Source organism: Pinus tabuliformis, chromosome Q (assembly GCF_031772625.1).
Source record: "Pinus tabuliformis cultivar Carrire ecotype Pingquan chromosome Q, CPIR1, whole genome shotgun sequence".
Classification (NCBI taxonomy): domain Eukaryota; kingdom Viridiplantae; phylum Streptophyta; class Pinopsida; order Pinales; family Pinaceae; genus Pinus; species Pinus tabuliformis.
Window position 1 is genome coordinate 777,377,278 of NC_142296.1, and position 18,127 is coordinate 777,395,404.

General features: G+C 38.5%; 1 pseudogene; it reads left to right on the forward strand.

Moving 5' to 3' along the window:
- The first annotated feature begins 12,655 nt into the window (after window positions 1–12,655).
- LOC149221788 (pentatricopeptide repeat-containing protein At1g20230 pseudogene) lies at window positions 12,656–16,721 on the forward strand (annotated as a pseudogene).
- Window positions 16,722–18,127: the final 1,406 nt, after the last annotated feature.

Consider the following 18,127-nt stretch of genomic DNA (forward strand, 5'->3'; position numbering starts at 1 on the left):
ACCCAAAATGGCCCTTCATACTTCCTCGTCAAAGATCTCGCAATCCCTTTTGGTGGCTGAAACTGATCTCTGGTGATCCTCAGAAAAACCATATCCCCAACATCGAAGTGTGCGTCCCATCTATCCTTATCTGCCCATTTCTTCATTCTCCTTGCAACATCATGCAATTGCACTCATGCTAACTCCATAGACTCCTCCAATGATGTCGAGAATATCTTCGTATGTGGACTCCTAAAAAATCCTCTCGGCAGCACAGTGTGTGGAGCAACTAGCACCTGTCCATTAATCAACTCAAATGGACTATACCCGGTTGAGGAACTCTTTTGCATATTATAGCTAAACTAAAACACATCCAAGATTTCAGGCCAATTTTTCAGATCAACCATCACATAATGTCTCAAGTAGTCCTCCAGCAGTGCATTAATCCATTCAGTCTTCCCATCTATCTATGGATGGTAACTCGAATTCTGCAGCAACTCTGTCTCGAACAACTTGAACAAATTGGTCCAAAATATTCCTGTAAATCATGGATCTTGGTCATACATAATACTCAATGGAATTCCCCAATACTTCACAATGTTATTGAAGAATAACTTAGCAGTCTTCTTGGCTACACATGGTATCTTCGTTAGAATGAAGATGACATACTGGGAGAAACAATCAACAATGACCATAAATCCATTATACCCCTACACCTGTGGTAACTAAGTGATGAATTCCATCGAAACACTCATCCATGGTCTCTCCAAAATCGCTAAAGGCTACAATAATCCCCCTGTCTTTGGTTATCCGATTTGTCCTACTGACAAATGATGCACGTATGTACATACTCCTCTACATCCTCCCTCATCTTCTCCCAAAAGTACCCTCTCTCCAATAATGCCAAAGAATGACACTACCCTAGGTGGCCAACCCATGGAGAATCATGGCACTCCTTCAAGAGGTTCCTCCTAAGTCTAGATGACTTTGGAATGTAAAGTCAGTTCCCATAGAACAAGAGTCCATCTCATAGGAAAAACTTTCGAGTCTTCCCCTCCTTCACCTGCTTCAGAATGCTCTTCACCTGAATATCGGTCTCCACACTAGCTCGAAGTCTATTCTGCATCTCATCAGTCATTTGTACTTGACTCCTACTTTTCTCAGCCCGGTCCTCTCCCTCCTCAAGTGTAGGTAATTGTCCCTTCCTGTTGATGGCATCTGCAACTGCATTGATTCTCCCAGTCTACACTCAATAGTCATGTTGAATTTTGCCAAGAAGTCTTGCCAATGAACCTGCTTCACTAACAACTTTGGTTGGGATGAAAAATAACTCGCTGCAACATTGTCAGTCTTGACAACAAAAAGCTTCCCAATCAAGTAATGCCTCCATACCTGTAAATAGTGTATGATCATAATCATCTCCTTCTCATGAACCAGATATTGTCGCTCTTTATCCTACAACTTCCGACTCTCATATGCCATTGGATTCCCATCCTACAAGAGTGCTCCCCCTATCACAAAATTTGAAGCATTAGTGTGCACCTCAAACGGTCTCTCGAAGTCAGGTAACCTCAGTATTGGTGTTGTAACCATCCTCTTCTTCAAATATTCAAATGATGCTCGACACTTCTCCATCCAATTCCATCGCTTATCCTTCTTCAAAAGGACTGTCAGTGGTGAAATCACCTTGGAGTTTTCCTCTACAAACTTTCACTGGTATTTGGTCATCCATAAGAACACCCTCATATCATGGACATTCTTCTGTTCGGTCCAATCCTCAATCGCCTTTACCCTTCTCAACTCCATTTTTATGTGACCTTGACCCACTATGTGTCCAAGGAATAGAATCTCGGTCTAGGAAAACATACACTTCAACTTCAAGTACAAATGATTTTTCTTCAGTGCCTTAAATACCAAATCCAAGTGCTTCTTATGATCCTCCATGTTATCACTGAATATCACACTGTCATCCAGGTATACTACCACGAAAGAATCTCAACATGGACGCAAAACATCATTCATCAAAGTGAAAAACTTAGCGGGATTGTTGCATAACCTGAATGGCATGACAAGGAACTCAAAACTCCCATACCTCATCACAATCCTGATCTTCTTATCATCCCCCTCTGCTATCTGCACCTGATAATGCCCATTCCTCAAGTCTAGCTTGGAAAACACTCGGGCTTTCGCAAGCTTGTTGAAGCAATCCGCAGCAAGTGGCAAAGAACACTTGTTCTTTATTGTTTGCATGTTAAGAGCACAATAATCACAACACATCCTCAACTCATTTGTATCTCTCTTCCTCTGGAAAAGTATTAGAGCACCATATGGGGTTCTTGAAGGTCATATGAAACATGCATAAGCCAAATCCTTCAACTTTTGTTTCAAGTCCTCCAACTCCGGTCTTGGCAAACGATAAGGAGATTTTGTTGGAGGTTATTTTCTTGACTCTAGCTCAATGTTATGGTCCATTTCACGTCTCGATGGAAGTACTTTCGACAACTCATTAGGCATCAAATCTGCATATTTGTCTAATACATCAAAAATCTCAACTGGAATAGGAGTCCCCACTCCATCATAGTCCTCAAACTCCCTAATGACTGTCACATATGTCTCAACATCTGAATCTTGCATCGCCCTACTCATACTTAGTGCAAACACATGTTTCACCTTCACTTCCCTCCTCTGTTGGTGAGTATGTAAAGCCCAAGTCTGTGCGTATCCAATCAACATAATCTCATCACAGAAGGGGACAACAATTGCCTTGTTGCCCTTCAGAAAATCTTGACCCAATATCATGTCAATATCATTCATCTCCATCACCGTGAAGTCCAAACAACCCTGCCAATCTACAATTCGAACTGACACTTCATCTGACAATACCGACACTTTAGCCTTCGATTTCACTTCCTTGACCTCCATGTTGGTTGGAACAATCTGCAATCCAACTTATTTTGCTAACCCTATCATCATAAAGTTATGTGTGGCACCCATGTCCACCAAAGCTTGGATGGTTCTTCCATGAATCTCCAAGTCAAGAAACCCCAAACTATGCAGCCAAATCCTCTTTTGCTCCAAAACTTTAGCCTACTTACATCTCTAGTCTCTACAAAATTCTTTTTCACTAGCTCTAATACCATCTTTCACGTCCCCAAATCAGTTTTCTCGTTTGGAGTGTCGTGCAGCACTTGCTAAACATCTACGCTTAGTTTTTTCCATTATGTTTTCCGAACTACGCCTACAAACATCATCAATAATTTTATTCATAATAGTTATGTGCAAAATATCATAACTTAAATAGTCACAACAATGAGCAAAGAGGCCAATTTAACACTTCAATAATTTTATAATGTCATATATAAAATTCTACAGTTAAAATTCTTCATAGGGAGGCCAACACAACCTCAACCAGTTTTTACAAATTTATGTACACAGTCAGCTTGCTCGCTGTGTTGCACACCCAACCGTGCCTACTTCAACCCTACCGCAGTTCACTTGACTTGCCTACCGTACGGCCTACATGTTCTACCATTTCTGTTTCCTGGTCATGGTGCCCTGCCGCGCCCACCCGTTGCACCAAAACTCTACACCGAACGATGCCTGTGTCATTGTTGTTCCACGGGTCTATGTTCTGCTTGCCCAGTGGCCTCCATCCGACTCGACATGAACTTTTGCAACTCTCAACTATTTAGCCCGCCCTACGGGCTCATCCTGTTCACTACGCCAAGTTTCTGTGTTTCGTCGTTGGTTACCCGAACTCCACTCCACACTACGAACTGTTGGATGTTTGATAGTCGGTCCTTCCTCCACTTCGGTTGCCTGTCGTGTAGGAATATGAAGAGTCATGTTGCTTGGGGCATCAACCCACCAAGTTGACCCACTCTCCAAGCTTGACACATCCATAACACATGTGTCGACCCATCATTAAGCTCGACCTCCACATCGTATAAACCTAACTCGTTGCATGCTCCAACACTTAGCCAAATTTTGCATCTCGGTTTTGTGCGTGCTAGGTGTGCACTCCCATCACACATTGCTAAACACTCCACCCTTCGCCTGAGAGCGCGCCCACCTGAAAACCCATGTTGGGTCACTCGGTCATGCCCACTCGTTACATGACCACCCGTCACACCTAGATCGCACTCGCCCATCGCACAACCGCCTGTCACACATGGGTCACTTGGTCGCTCCCGACTCTCGTTTTTGGTTATGTAAGCTCGTGTTGGTCTCCCAACTCACCCGAGGGTGGTGATGTTGACTCGGGGTCCTAAAAATAACTGACCCACTGATCTTTATTATTCCATTTATTCTAAGCATAAAATTAAATCTACCCTTCTCATAATTCTGGCGGTCCAAACAAGACCAATTCCCTCCAAGAATCGCTTCCAAGAAATGCGAAAGACAATATAGATGCCATCCCACATCGATCAGAACATAATTTCTTTGGGCACCCTCTTGATGTCGATTATCAATGGCCATGCTATATGGGAGGCTTTTTTGTTCTCCATGCCTATGATCTCTCAAAATATTTGTCTTTTTAACCCTACTTGACTTCATGGGACCTAAAACCAATTCTTAAGGACGATAGAAACACAACACATGGAAAAAAATGAGATAGTAAGAAACCCTAGAATCATAAATGTGAGTATACAATCTCACCCTCATATTCAGTTTCTGACACATTTGATAGTAGCATTTCAGTGACTATAGGTCCTCTGGCCCTCAACCCATATTTTCCAACAGCATCAGTTTCCTTCAACATGATTTGTTCATGAGGCCATATAAACCCTTGGAAAAAGGACTTGGTTGTGATATCAAATGCAGAAATTACTATGAGAGGAAAAAATATTTATTGAGAGAATTAATAACCAACAATAATAATAAAACATACAAATATTATGCACACATTTTTATACTAGGAAAACTCTAACTTTCGGGAAAATCCCAACCTAAAGGAATTCCATTAGTCTTTGGCCAAGAGAGCCTTCACTGCTCACATTCTTGATCTTACTACAATGAAGTCCTCCTAGTCTTTTAAAGGCTATATTACATGAATTCCACCAGAAAATTACCATGGGAAACCAAAAAACCATGGGCCCAAAACCACTAATGTTAACTTGATTAACTTTGACTCTATCCCTAAGTCAATTTTACTTAAAAAGTAACCTCTGATAACCTGCGCCTCCTCCCTTGAATGCAGACCTGAGAAATGCAGGGAAAAACCACTTAAAATGAAAATTGTGTGGAAGAGACTCTGACTTAGTGTGAATTAATTGCTTCTAACTCGAATTTCTAATTAACCTCTGCCCAACACAGGACTCAAAATGGGTCATGCAGAGCGGGAGGCAGAGCATCGTCCAAGTGTTGATGGTGAAATGACAAGGGTACACCTCACAAGATAATCGAGGTTGATCCATAAGTGTCGGCCACCAAACCAATCTAAACCGTAATTCAATGACCTTGAGTGTCATCTTATCCCATGCTTCAAAATAAATTCGAAATTGCTTTGTCTTAATTTCTCATCAATTGAAATCATTGATACCATTATGCAAATTTGAATTCTCATGGAAAATGAGAATTATTAATTTCGAATATTCCTTATGACATCCTTGATCCTTGATTTACTAATATGTCTGCTAAGGAATTTATATTCCTTGATACATGCATGAGTTCAACCTTATCGAATTGTTGGATTTGGAGAAGCATCCTTCCCTCTATTGAAGAACAAGGCTCTTTAGAGTGACAAAATGCTTCCCAAACTCATCGGATGACGATCTTTGAATTGCCAAGAATCACGATTTCTTGAATTTTCTATTCAATTGCTACATTTAATTCTTGCCATAGAGCAAGAAACTCAGCTTAGTTATTACTTATCGTTCCCAATCCCCACACAAATTGTATCTATGTTTTTCCATTGGGGCCAAGAATTACAGATCCTGCTCCTGACACCCCTAGGTTTTCTTTCATTGCACCATCTAGGAATAGCAAAGATTGATGCTAATTGGAGTGCCACATCTGAAATTTCAGTGGATCTTGGTGAATGGAAGTGATTTTTCCTACATTAGAGCGAGATTTGAAGCTGCGAGCTTGTTCTGACAGAGAGTCCACCTGAAGCCAGTCTCTTTCGAGTGAAGAAAGATCTTCAATACTAGAATCTTTGCATTCCCGAGAAGTGATAGTCTCAAACAACAAAGAGGACGATTTAAGGACCACTTTAGAGGGATCTTGATTCTTATTTTTGAAAATTATGGAGTTTCTTGTGTAGAAAATCCTGTAGATTCACAAGCTCATGCAATTTACTAAAGCATAGGACAAGAATCTACTTCTACTTTCAACTAGTGGAAGCCAATAGATCGATGAAAATAATATGAACAAGGAGAAGATAAATCCATGGCACATAACACAAGATGTATATGGGGAAAGCCACTGCTCAAAACCCCACTATTTGTATTTCATATATCATAAATATGAGTGAATATACAAAGCTTGTTCTCACTAGAATGATTCCGCACAAGTATGCACAACTCTCTCAACTCACAAGCTAGCTCTTGGCCAACACTTAGTCAATCTTGCAGCTCTCCAAGCTCCTAATCTCTTGCATTATTCCTAGGATGAATAGCCTGTATTTAAAGGGAATTCATGCTTCCAAAACTGCACAATCCAAACATAGGATCAATCTATGATGCATGCATGATATATACACTCCAATAAATAATAACAATGATAGTACATTGTCCCTGCACTCTATTCTCAACTAAGTCTTTCTTTGAACTGACATGCATGAGTTTCTCATGAGGGAATTTTCAGTTAACTGAAGTAGCACTAGTGGATGCATTAATGCACCAACTGATTGTTAGTCTTCTATTAGCTCCAAAAAAAATTTAGAACTAATTTAATTGAACTTAACTCACTAAATTGAGTGATCTAATTTCCAACACAATTTAAACTCATACTGGACCCCTAAAAATTAGCGTGAACATATACATGACTACAGAAAGACTTCCAACTTGAAATTCCTAAGCTAATTAAGTTAATTAAACTTAATTAACTATTTACAAGTTGTTATGAGAATAGAATTCGATTTTAATTCTCAGTTTAATTCAAGAACAAATTAAACTGGAATTTCTTGTTGCCATTTCTCAACATCTTGCTAGCCATAAAGACCAACATATGTATTTGGAAAGCACAAACCAATTTTATTTTTTCAATCGAAAAGAAAAACACTTTCTTTTCATTAATAAAAAAGAGAGTACATTCACTAGGATTTCTCAAACAAAGTCATCAGTTCTCACGTATTTTTCTATATGTATCAATCAATATCTTTCTACTATTCTCTACCTTATATTTGAGACAAAAAAATATGTGTAATCCTCACCTTCAGTTCCACAAAATCATATAAATCCATCTAAAGATTGATAAATCCAACATACATAAGTGTGCCAAAACATAAATAGCTATCAAAACATAGGGAAAAGATTCCCTATATGGAGTTTATAGATCCAGCATTCATAAGTGTGTCCTATATATATGCAGCGAAGTGAAACTTACCTGTCTCTGAGTTGATACCCCTATTTGAAAGAAGATCTGCACCGTGGTTATGTTCTTTGTATATGTGTGTGAATGTAATGCTCTAAAAATGTTTGCTAGAATTATAATACTCCTCATCCAGTTGGATAGTATAAGGGGGCTAAAGAGAGTGAAATACATGACCTAGCCTATGTTGCTCTTTTCATCTCCATGTATGAAAATTTGTTCCATTCTCAGCGATTTGGCGAATATGAGGACACCCCATAGAATTATGATTACAGCTCTACTATTTGTTCCATATCCTCCCTTACACCAAAATTGATAGTAGCACCCCGACTTCAGCATAATGCCACTACCGCATCCACACATTCTCTATTGGCATGCCCCGTCAAAAAATCCTCTGGGTTATATCCCCTTTATGTCCTTAATTTTGACCTTCCTCTTATTGCGCAAAACCTTCTTGGGTCCAATCTCTGCAAAGTATGAAATGGTTTTCAAAACCACCTCCCGAATCACTGGCCTTTTGTGGTCAAATATCCAAGCATTCTTATCGCGCCAAATAGTCCTTATGACACATAAGAGTAATGAGCCATGCTTTGTTATGTTCTTGCACCATATTTTGAAGCATGATCTCAGAGAATGTTGTGGCCCCAAATGTTTTAGTTGTTGTATGTGCTTTACCCCTGCCCACACCTCCATGGAAAATGGACAACCTAATAAGAGATGGTCAATCTCCTAATTTTGATTCCTGCACATGGGACATATGCCAGGACCTTGAAATCCTCTGCATTATAGTTTATCCCACGTGAGCACTATATTATGAATGGCCAACAATCCAAAGAAAATGATCTTTAATGGAGTCTCCCACCCCCATGCAGCTTGGAAACATATTTTATATTCAAATTCTCTCTTGACCAAAGGGAGACTGTTGTAAATATCCTTAACTCTTGGTTGTCCTTTCTTTGTTGTGCCCTCCCAATTCTATATGTCTTCACCCTCATGATTGTAAGCACCTGCATTGAAAAACTTTGTAAGATAATCTTCCCATTCGATGGCCAAGTCGTCGTGCAGTCCAAAGTCAATAGCCTTCAATCATGATTGTTGTGAGATGAATTGGTTGTTTCTATAACTGATATGCGAAAAATATAGAATGTCCTTGACATGAAGGGTGGTAAGTAGATTAGCCAATAAGGAGTGGTTACCATAAAATCCCTTAAGTACATCCAATCCAACCTTCGCTAATCTTCCATCCCCGTGTTCCCATCGCAGAAAAACCATCATCCAATGGAACTTTTTTTTCATACCTCTCCAAATATAGGATCTCGAGGTCATCCTTGCCCCCTTCTTGGTCTAGATCATGAATGATTGTCCATTCATATACATATATATGATGACGTGTCCCCAAATACCATTATTTGTTGTCACCCTCCACATGTTTTTGATGATCAAGGCCCTGTTAAAATTGTGGGTGTCCAAGATACCCCATCCCCCCACTTCAATCGACCTTGCTATGGCTTTCCATCTAACCAGATGTATCTTCCCCTTCATTTTGGTCCCTGACCAAATGAATCTGGCCATAATATCATTTATCTTGTGATAGATCTCCATACACAACATAAATAAATGCATCCAGAAAACAAAGATGTTTTGTAGGATGGATCTGACGAAAGTCAATCTTCCACCATTTGTTAACCATTGCGTGACCACCCAAAGAATTTCTTGTTAAATTTGTCAATCAACCATTCCCAGTGTTTGTTACTGTATTTATTGGCCTTAAGATAGAATCCCAAATATTTGATCCCCTCTTCTAATTGTACTGCAGTAACCCCAAATAGTTTACATATCTCCCTGCACTGAGGATCCTCTTTATCATCAATAATTAATGGTGATTTTTATTTTCTCATATAGAGGTCTGATGCATTGCTAAAAGTCTTAATGATCTATTGAATTGCCCCCCATTACAACTGAACACAATTCCCATCTCTTTATTGAATGTCCTATCTCTCTCTCAGTTTGGATGGGCATATGTCATTTTCTTAATATGTCTTATAGGAGTTTCACACACGTCTAGGATTGCTACATTTGGTGGTTGGAGTGGGGGGGAAACACAAAGCCACCCCTTTTTACACCATCTTGTGGAAGGCTCGAAATTCATTCATTTTCGAGGGCTCCCCGATCAACACTCATCATATTGTCCTTAAAATCATACAATGGCTTGAGGGGAATGTGTCACAACATAGACACTCCCGGGACCTTTCTCTCAGATCCACTGCACATCCCATACATTTCCCTGCAGGATATTTTGATGGTGCAACCCAGTGACAATTATGTGGATGTGGGGTATGGCTTTGCCTAGATCACATTACTCATTACAAGATTCACTGGAACAGTGGCCCAGGCACAAACACAAGGGCAAGGTCCTATCTCTATGGAGCTTACTTTGGTTTGCACATCAACTGTCCATTGACACATTACATGTTTTTGGGGACTCGCAGGTACTTATACAACATATAACCAGGGGCTCAGATTTTTCTCCTCCTCATCTTCAGGCCTGGATGACTCAGATCTCTCTACTCAAAAGGTCTTTCCACTCTATCAGCTTCACTCACATCTTTAGAGAAAGAAACAAGGTTGTTGATTCACTGTCAAAGATCGACATAAATGATGCATATGGCAACATACACTACGCACTATTGGCTAATGGACAAATACAAGTCGAGGGCTCTATCCCTGTTCCATGATTTTTATTGCTTTTTCTTCCCAATGTTTATGCTTCTTTTATGTTTTTTCCCCACCTCTGATAGCACTATTTGGACATATATGAGGTTGTTGTTTCTTTGTAGGCTGAATCATACTACATTTTTGGTTGCTAAGGCAGACAAAATGCCCATATATTATACACATGTGAGTCATACTCATCAGGGGACTTTTGAGGTCTAAAATGGGTATCCTAAGAAAAATGTACAACCAAAATAAACTTTATAAGAACCAATAGGATTCAAGATGATGATATCAACCATGGGGGATGATTCAACATTTTTGGAGTAAAAAAGTAAAAAAATTAAAAATAATAAAATAATAAAACTATTTTTTCAACTCATATTTTCAACTTATCACCTTAAAGTTTTACTCAAATTTTGAGTGGGAGTACTCATTGGATGCAAAATTTAATTCCTCATTGAAAAAGTACCCATGTTGTTTACTTTCGATGGACCCTGATACACGAAAAATGAGAAATACATTAAAAAAAAAACAAACAAACATTATTGCAATCACGTTTTTCATGTATTTCTCATTTTTTGTGTAGCAGGGTCTATAGAAAGTATGCAACATGGGTACTCCTTGGATGAGGAATCAAATTATGCATCCAACAAGTGTTTTCGCTCGAAATTTGAGTAAACCTATAGGGAAATAAATTCAAAATATGAATTGAAAAGATAATTTTTTCTTTTTTTCCTCTAAAATTTGATGATGTAATCTAATCTTATTTTATAATTTCCACTATTATTTTATAATTTCCTTAGCAGACCCATTTTAGACCTCAAAACTCCCCTAATATATCTCCATATTGATAGACTATTATATATGAACATTTCTATAGGCACTGGTACACTATATATACCAGGTTTTTTCGTTAAAAATAATAAATAATGTTTGCAAGAAAAACTTCGACGTAAATCACATGTAGACATACATTTGTCGACGTGTTTCGAACCAACTAGTGTGGTTCATTGTCAGGACAAGTTGAAGAAACAGATCCAGCTTAGCATGATAAATAGTCTGAGCAGAGTCTCCAACAGCTAGATTGACTAACGGCTAAGTTTGACCTTAGGAGCCAGGTCAAATTATTATTTATTAATTTAATATTATTATTATTTGACCTGGCTCCTAAATTAATAAATAATAATTTGACCTGGCTCCTAAGGTCAAAATTAGCCATTAGTCAATTTAGCCGTTGGAGACTCTGCTCAGACTATTTATCATGCTAAGCTGGATCTGTTTCTTCAACTTGTCCTAACGATGAACCACACTAGTTGGTTCGAAAAGCGTCGACAAATGTATGTCTACATGTGATTTACGCTGAAGTTTTTCTTGCAAATATTATGGATCACAGAAGCCTCAATTGTACTAATAATAAATAATATTATATTATTCATTTAATTAACTTTAATCTTGTTATTATTATTATTATTAATTAATAAAATATTGAAATTTATAAGATATTATTTTAATTATTTTTTATACAATATAAATATTATTTTTTAATTAAAATAAATTTAAAATCTAGGTTAATATATGTTTATCCTATGTTAATATAATTTTAACATTTTAATATATGTTTATCCTATGTTAATATAATTTTAACATTTTAAGAGTCTAAGGTATGTCATGTTTTTCTTAGATGTAACGAAACATGTTAACAACCCAAGAAGCGGAAAAAGACATATAACAGGGGTGAAACCCTGCCCTCTTACAAACCTTCAATAGAGAATTCCAAGTGACATAGTTTTCCTTGAATAATAGTGATGAATGGACCTACATTTACAAATAGTAATGAGTAATAGTTGTCTATACTATTAATTTGACCAATATCACCCCTACCTCTTACAAACCATCAATAGGGAATTCCAAGTAGCATAGTTTTCCTTGAATAATAATGATGAGTGGACCTACATTTACAAATAGTAATCAATAATAGTTGTCTATACTATTAATTTGACCAATAATTTATAATAGATTTTCTCATTGACTAAAAATAATCTAAATTTTTTAAAAATATACCATTATATTCTAAAATTTTCAAAATTTTAGATAGAAAGTCATTGGAAATTAAAAAAAAAAATGTGAAAAATCTTGTGAAATCCCTTTGAATTTTAAATGGTTAATTTTATAATTTAAAAAAATCAATTTTTAATAAATTGAAAATAACTAAAATATGCATCACAAAATTCTCAATCTAACAAATTGAAAATAACTAAAATTAAAATTAATTTTAAAATTATTTCTAAACTTGAAATGCCTGCATTTTCTTAAAAAATCCAAAAATAAAATAATCTCATTATTATTATTTCTGTTTAAAGTAAAAACATTTTCAAAATCATGAAATACCAATTAAAAAAAATAAATCCTGAAAACTTGTTCAGTGCAAATGGAAAATCATTTTCAAAACAAAATGAGTTCAAATGAAATCAACAGGCATGTGAAACCAATGACAGGGACTGCTCGGCTCCCAGGTTTTCCTGGTCAACTGTTTCATTTAACAACTTTAGACTCTGTATACCATGCTAGAAGAAGAACCAACTCCTCCATCGATTGGGAATAGAGCTGCTCAGTTTCTATACTTGTACTTGGATTCACTCTATTTTCTACACGATTCCTCCACAATGTCGCCTCTTGGATTTGTCACTGTAAAACTACTTGAATTTCGGGGAATCGGTCGTAGCCAAATTGCTGTTCATTCAAGTCTTATAACCTTTAAAACTTGAGTGGCATATGCTAAGGGATGAAAGACTGTATCATTCCCAGCTTCCAATATATATTGAAACATCATGTTATAATAAACTGGAGCACTCCAATGTTGGTAGTGTTTATTTTTTTCGTTGAGTATGATTCAATGATGCGCGTTTTCTTCAGAGTTATACATTATAGTGGTTTGGCTTCGAGTAAAGTCGCAAGAGCCAATGTTCAGCGCAGCAATGGAGGCAATGTTTTTCAAGCCTGTGCTAACATAAAAGCCATCCAGCAAGATGAAAATTTGGGTTTTAAGCTTGTGGGTGAATATCTGAAGTGCGGAAGACTGGACGATGCACGGCATGTATTTGACAAAATGGAAAAATCAAATGTCCTAATTTGGACTACCATGATTAGTGGGTACGTGAAACATGGTGAATTGGAGGAAGCTCTTGTACTCTTATATAAAATGCGAATGGCAGGGATCCAACCTGATCATTTTACTTTTCCCTGTGTTCTTAAAGCTTGCGCCGGTTTATCGGCAATGGGGTGGGGAAAGGAGATACATTGTTACATCGTTGCAAATGAATTTGACTCAGATATTTATGTCGGTAATGCTCTTATCGATATGTATTCAAAGAGCCTGGATTTGGAGGATGCAATCAAAGTGTTTGACAAAATGCCTAAAAGAGATGTGGTGTCATGGAATGTCCTTCTTGCAGTCTATGCCCAGTTAGGGAATGACGATGAAGCCCTAAAACTGTTTAATCAAATGCAAGTGGCATGTCCAAAGCCAAATGCTGGATCATTGACCACAATAATTTCAGCGTGTGCTCATGATGGGATGGGCAATGGGTTTTCGGAACTTGTCTGTAAAATGCGTATGTCAGGCATAAAGACGAACGTAGTCACTTGGAATACCATGATTGCAGGCACTACCCAGAGAGGAGATGATGAGGAGGCACTGAAACTATTTCATCAAATGAATCTGGCTGGTATAGAGCCTAACTCTGTCACCGTTGCTAGTGTTCTTCCCGCGTGTGCCCATTTGGCTTCTCTTCAGGAAGGAAAGGAAATCCATGGCTACATAATTAGACGGGGATTCCAGTTGGATCTTTATGTAGGAAACACCCTTATGGACATGTATGCTAAATGTGGTCTAATGGTATATGCGCATTCAGTATTCAATAAAATGTCTAACAGAGACGTTGTCTCATGGACTACAATGATTGTGGGTTATGCACAAAATGGGGACAATGAAGAAGCCACAAAATTATTTCGTCATATGCAAGTTGCAGGTATAAAACCGAATGTTGTCACATGGAATGGAATTATTTCATTTTCTGCCCAGAATGGGCACAGTGATGAGGCTTTGAAACTTTTTCGTGAAATGCGTTTAACAGATGTGAAACCTAGTTCTGTCACCATTGCCAGTATTCTGTCTGTCTGCAGTCATTTAGCAGCTTTGGAGCAGGGCAAGATGATCCATGATTACATTATAAGAAGGGGATTTCAAGCAGATGTTTTGGCGGAGAATGCTCTTATAGACATGTATGCAAAGTGTGGATGTTTAGAGGATGCACGACGAGTGTTTGACAAAATGCCTCAAAAAGATGTAGTCTCTTGGAACACACTGATCGTTGGTTATGCCCAGAATGGGAAGGGTGATGAGGCCTTGAATCTCTTTCATGAAATGCAAGTAACAGGTGTAGATCCAAATGTCTTCTCATGGACTGCAATGATATCCACACATGCCCAGAATGGGCTGGGTGATGAGGCCTTGAAACTCTTTCGTGAGATGCAAGTGGTAGCGACAAGGCCTAACTCAGTCACTATTGCAAGCGTTCTTCCAGCATGTAGCTACTTAGTAGCTCTGCAGCCGGGCAAGGAGATTCATGGATACATGATTAGGAATGGATTTGAGTTAGGTGTTAATGCAGGAAATGCATTAATAGACATGTATGCCAAATGTGGGAACATAGAGGATGCATGCTTGGTATTTAACAAATTGTCTGGTAAGGATGAAGTGTCATGGAATGCAATTATTGCTGGGTATGCCCAAAAGGGGCTTAGAGAAGAGGCCTGGAATCTCTTTTGTCAAATGCAATTGGCAGGTATTAAGCCGAGTGTGATCTCATGGACATCAATGATTGCAGGGTATGCTCAGAACGGGAATTGTAATGAGTCTTTGAAACTCTTCTCTCAAATGCAAGAAACAGGTCTGAAACCAGACTCGGTCACCCTTGCAAGTGTACTCCCAGCATGTGCTCATTTAGCAGCTTTAAAACAGGGTAAGGAGATCCATGACAGGATGATCAGAAGTGGATTTGACTTGGATGTTTTTGCAGGGACTGCCCTCATAGATATGTATGCCAAGTGTGGAAGCATACAAGATGCACGCCATGTTTTTGACAGAATGCCTGGACGAAATGTTGTTTCATGGAATGCAATTATTGTGGGTTATGCCATGCATGGGCATGGTGCAGATGTTCTTTCTCTCTTTTCCAAGATGCAAGGTACAGGCAGAAAACCAGACCATATCACCTTCACTGGTGTTTTATCTGCCTGCAGTCATGCAGGTCTTGTGGATGAAGGTCAGAAATACTTTTATAGCATGAGTCAACGTTTTGGCATCATACCCAGATTGGAGCATTATGCCTGCATGACCGACCTTTTTGGCCGTGCTGGTCTCTTCGATGAGGCACAAAAATTCATCAGCAATATGCCCTCAGCACCCAATGCTTCTGTGTGGGGGGCATTGCTTGGAGCTTGTAGAATCCATTGCAATATAGAGCTAGCAGGATTTGTGGCAGAGCAGCTATGGGAGTTAGAACCTCACAATGTAGGTACTTTTGTGTTATTATCAAATATCTATGCTGCAGCAGGCAGGTGGGATGAAGTAGCAAAAGTGAGAAAAATGATGAAAGACAAGGGATTGAAAAAGAATCCAGGATGGAGCTGGATTGAAGTCATGAACAGAGTGCATGTTTTTCATGTAGGAGACAGGTCACATCCTCAAACACAAAAGATCTATGAAACATTAGAGAATTTGTCAAGGCAGATGAAGTTAGAGGGGTATACCCCCAACACAAACTTTGCATTGCATGATGTAGAAGAGGAAGAGAAAGAAAACAGTTTGTCTGTCCATAGTGAGAAGTTGGCCATTGCTTTTGGGATTATCAACACTTGCCCACAGACACCTATCAGGATCATAAAGAACCTTCGTGTTTGTGGTGACTGCCACACTGCCACAAAGTTCATTTCTAAAATTGTTGGACAAGAAATCATTGTAAGGGATGCAAACCGTTTCCATCATTTCAAGAATGGAATATGTTCATGTGGGGATTATTGGTGATATTAGACAGTGCTAGCAATTGTCAGCGTCGAGAGCAATAGTTGGATCCGTTTGAAGGTAGAAGATTGAATCGGAGAATACCCCGAGTCCTTGGCACTTCTATGAACAGAATTGTAAATGGATACATCACATTGGTTGAAAAGTCATAAGTGGATGTTGTGTACATTCCAAACCACAGAGAGCATGCGGGTGCCTAACAAGCAAAGGGTCACATTTGAGTCCCCTGGCGATGCAATAAAAAAGGATGTAGGTCGTAGGACTAACTGGTCGTGGTGTTGATAGCATGTAAGTTGTCACTTTTGTATGTTTTAATTGGCCACAAGCACCATGGTTATTGCTGTGTAAGCAAATGGGGGATGAAACTATTGAGAAATCCAAAGAGGTGGCAATTAAATGATTTTTCTTATTATGACATTATCTTGTGATGGGTTATTATTATTATTTGTTCATTCAATTTATCTTTCATTATCATGAAGACTAATGCCAATCAATAAATAGAAGAGGACACAAGATGTAGGCACGCTACGAGGGCAAAACCCTACTCTAGAGGAAAACCTAGTCAAAATTCTTCCCTCAGTAGATTCAAGATGAGATGACCAATACCCTTACAGCGTGGACTTGAGACTACCTCCATCCATCAAATCAACCTCATCTCTATGCTTGTACCGAATCCTTATCACAGTGTTTGCACCAAGACTTCATCAATGTGTTGTCATCGAGCTCTGAACTTCTTCCGTGCACAGGTACCAAACTTCTTTACTGTGATAGCACTGAACTTTGCTGTGATATCACTGAGTTTCTTCACTGTGATATATCACTGAATCTCCTCACTGTGATATATGCGAGTTATGTGGTCACTGTAATGCGAGTTCATCTCTTCACCGTAATCCATCCGCATACCTGTAATACCTTCTCTGAGTTTTGGATATGAACCTCCTTATTGCAATAACATCGAAACTTCCGTTTTGAGATGGCACCGAAATGTATTCACTTTGATAGCACCGAAGTTTGTTTTCTGTGATAGCAGCGAAGTTTATCTATTCATCATCTCAGCAACCAATCCGAGCTCCTTCACTGTAATAACACTGAAACAATCTGAGCTCTTTCACTGTAATAACATCAAAATATTTATCTCTAAAATTCTTATCCGAACTTTTCTGTGGAGAGAGTAATGCGAAGACCCTATGCCTGTATATATAGTTGTTGTCCAATATAAATAAGCTGACATGAGTATTCAGACAGTTGTGTGGCCAACATGAGTTCACCTTATGGAAGCTGACTTGAAGGAGACTTGATGGATGGAGGAGTGTTCAAACAAAATTGACTTTGATAATTCTAAAGCCTACAACGGAGGCTTGACCTATAACAATTGACCCAAACATGAAACCCATGCTTTAATAAGTCAATTAAATAAATAATAAAAAATATTTTGTTTTCTTTTGACAAATATATTACATTTTGACTTCAAGTACAATTATGAAGACCGAACCTAGTTACATTCTTGAACGCTCCCTCTTAACTACGGAGGTATTCATATTTACATATAATCATAAAGGTACATGGAAGATCTCAAAACACAACATCTACGAATAAGTTTAAGCACCGTAATGCCATGGACTAGATCCCTGACTAGGGAAATCTATCCATTGGTCTCTCAACAATTTAGCATCGCAATGCCACGAACTAGATTCCTGACTAGGTCAATCTATTCATTGGTCTCTCAACAATTTAGGCTTGTAATGCCACAGACTAGATTCTTGACCAGGGCAATCTATCCGGGTGGGACTAAGATGGACTCAAGCTTTCGGCCTCTCT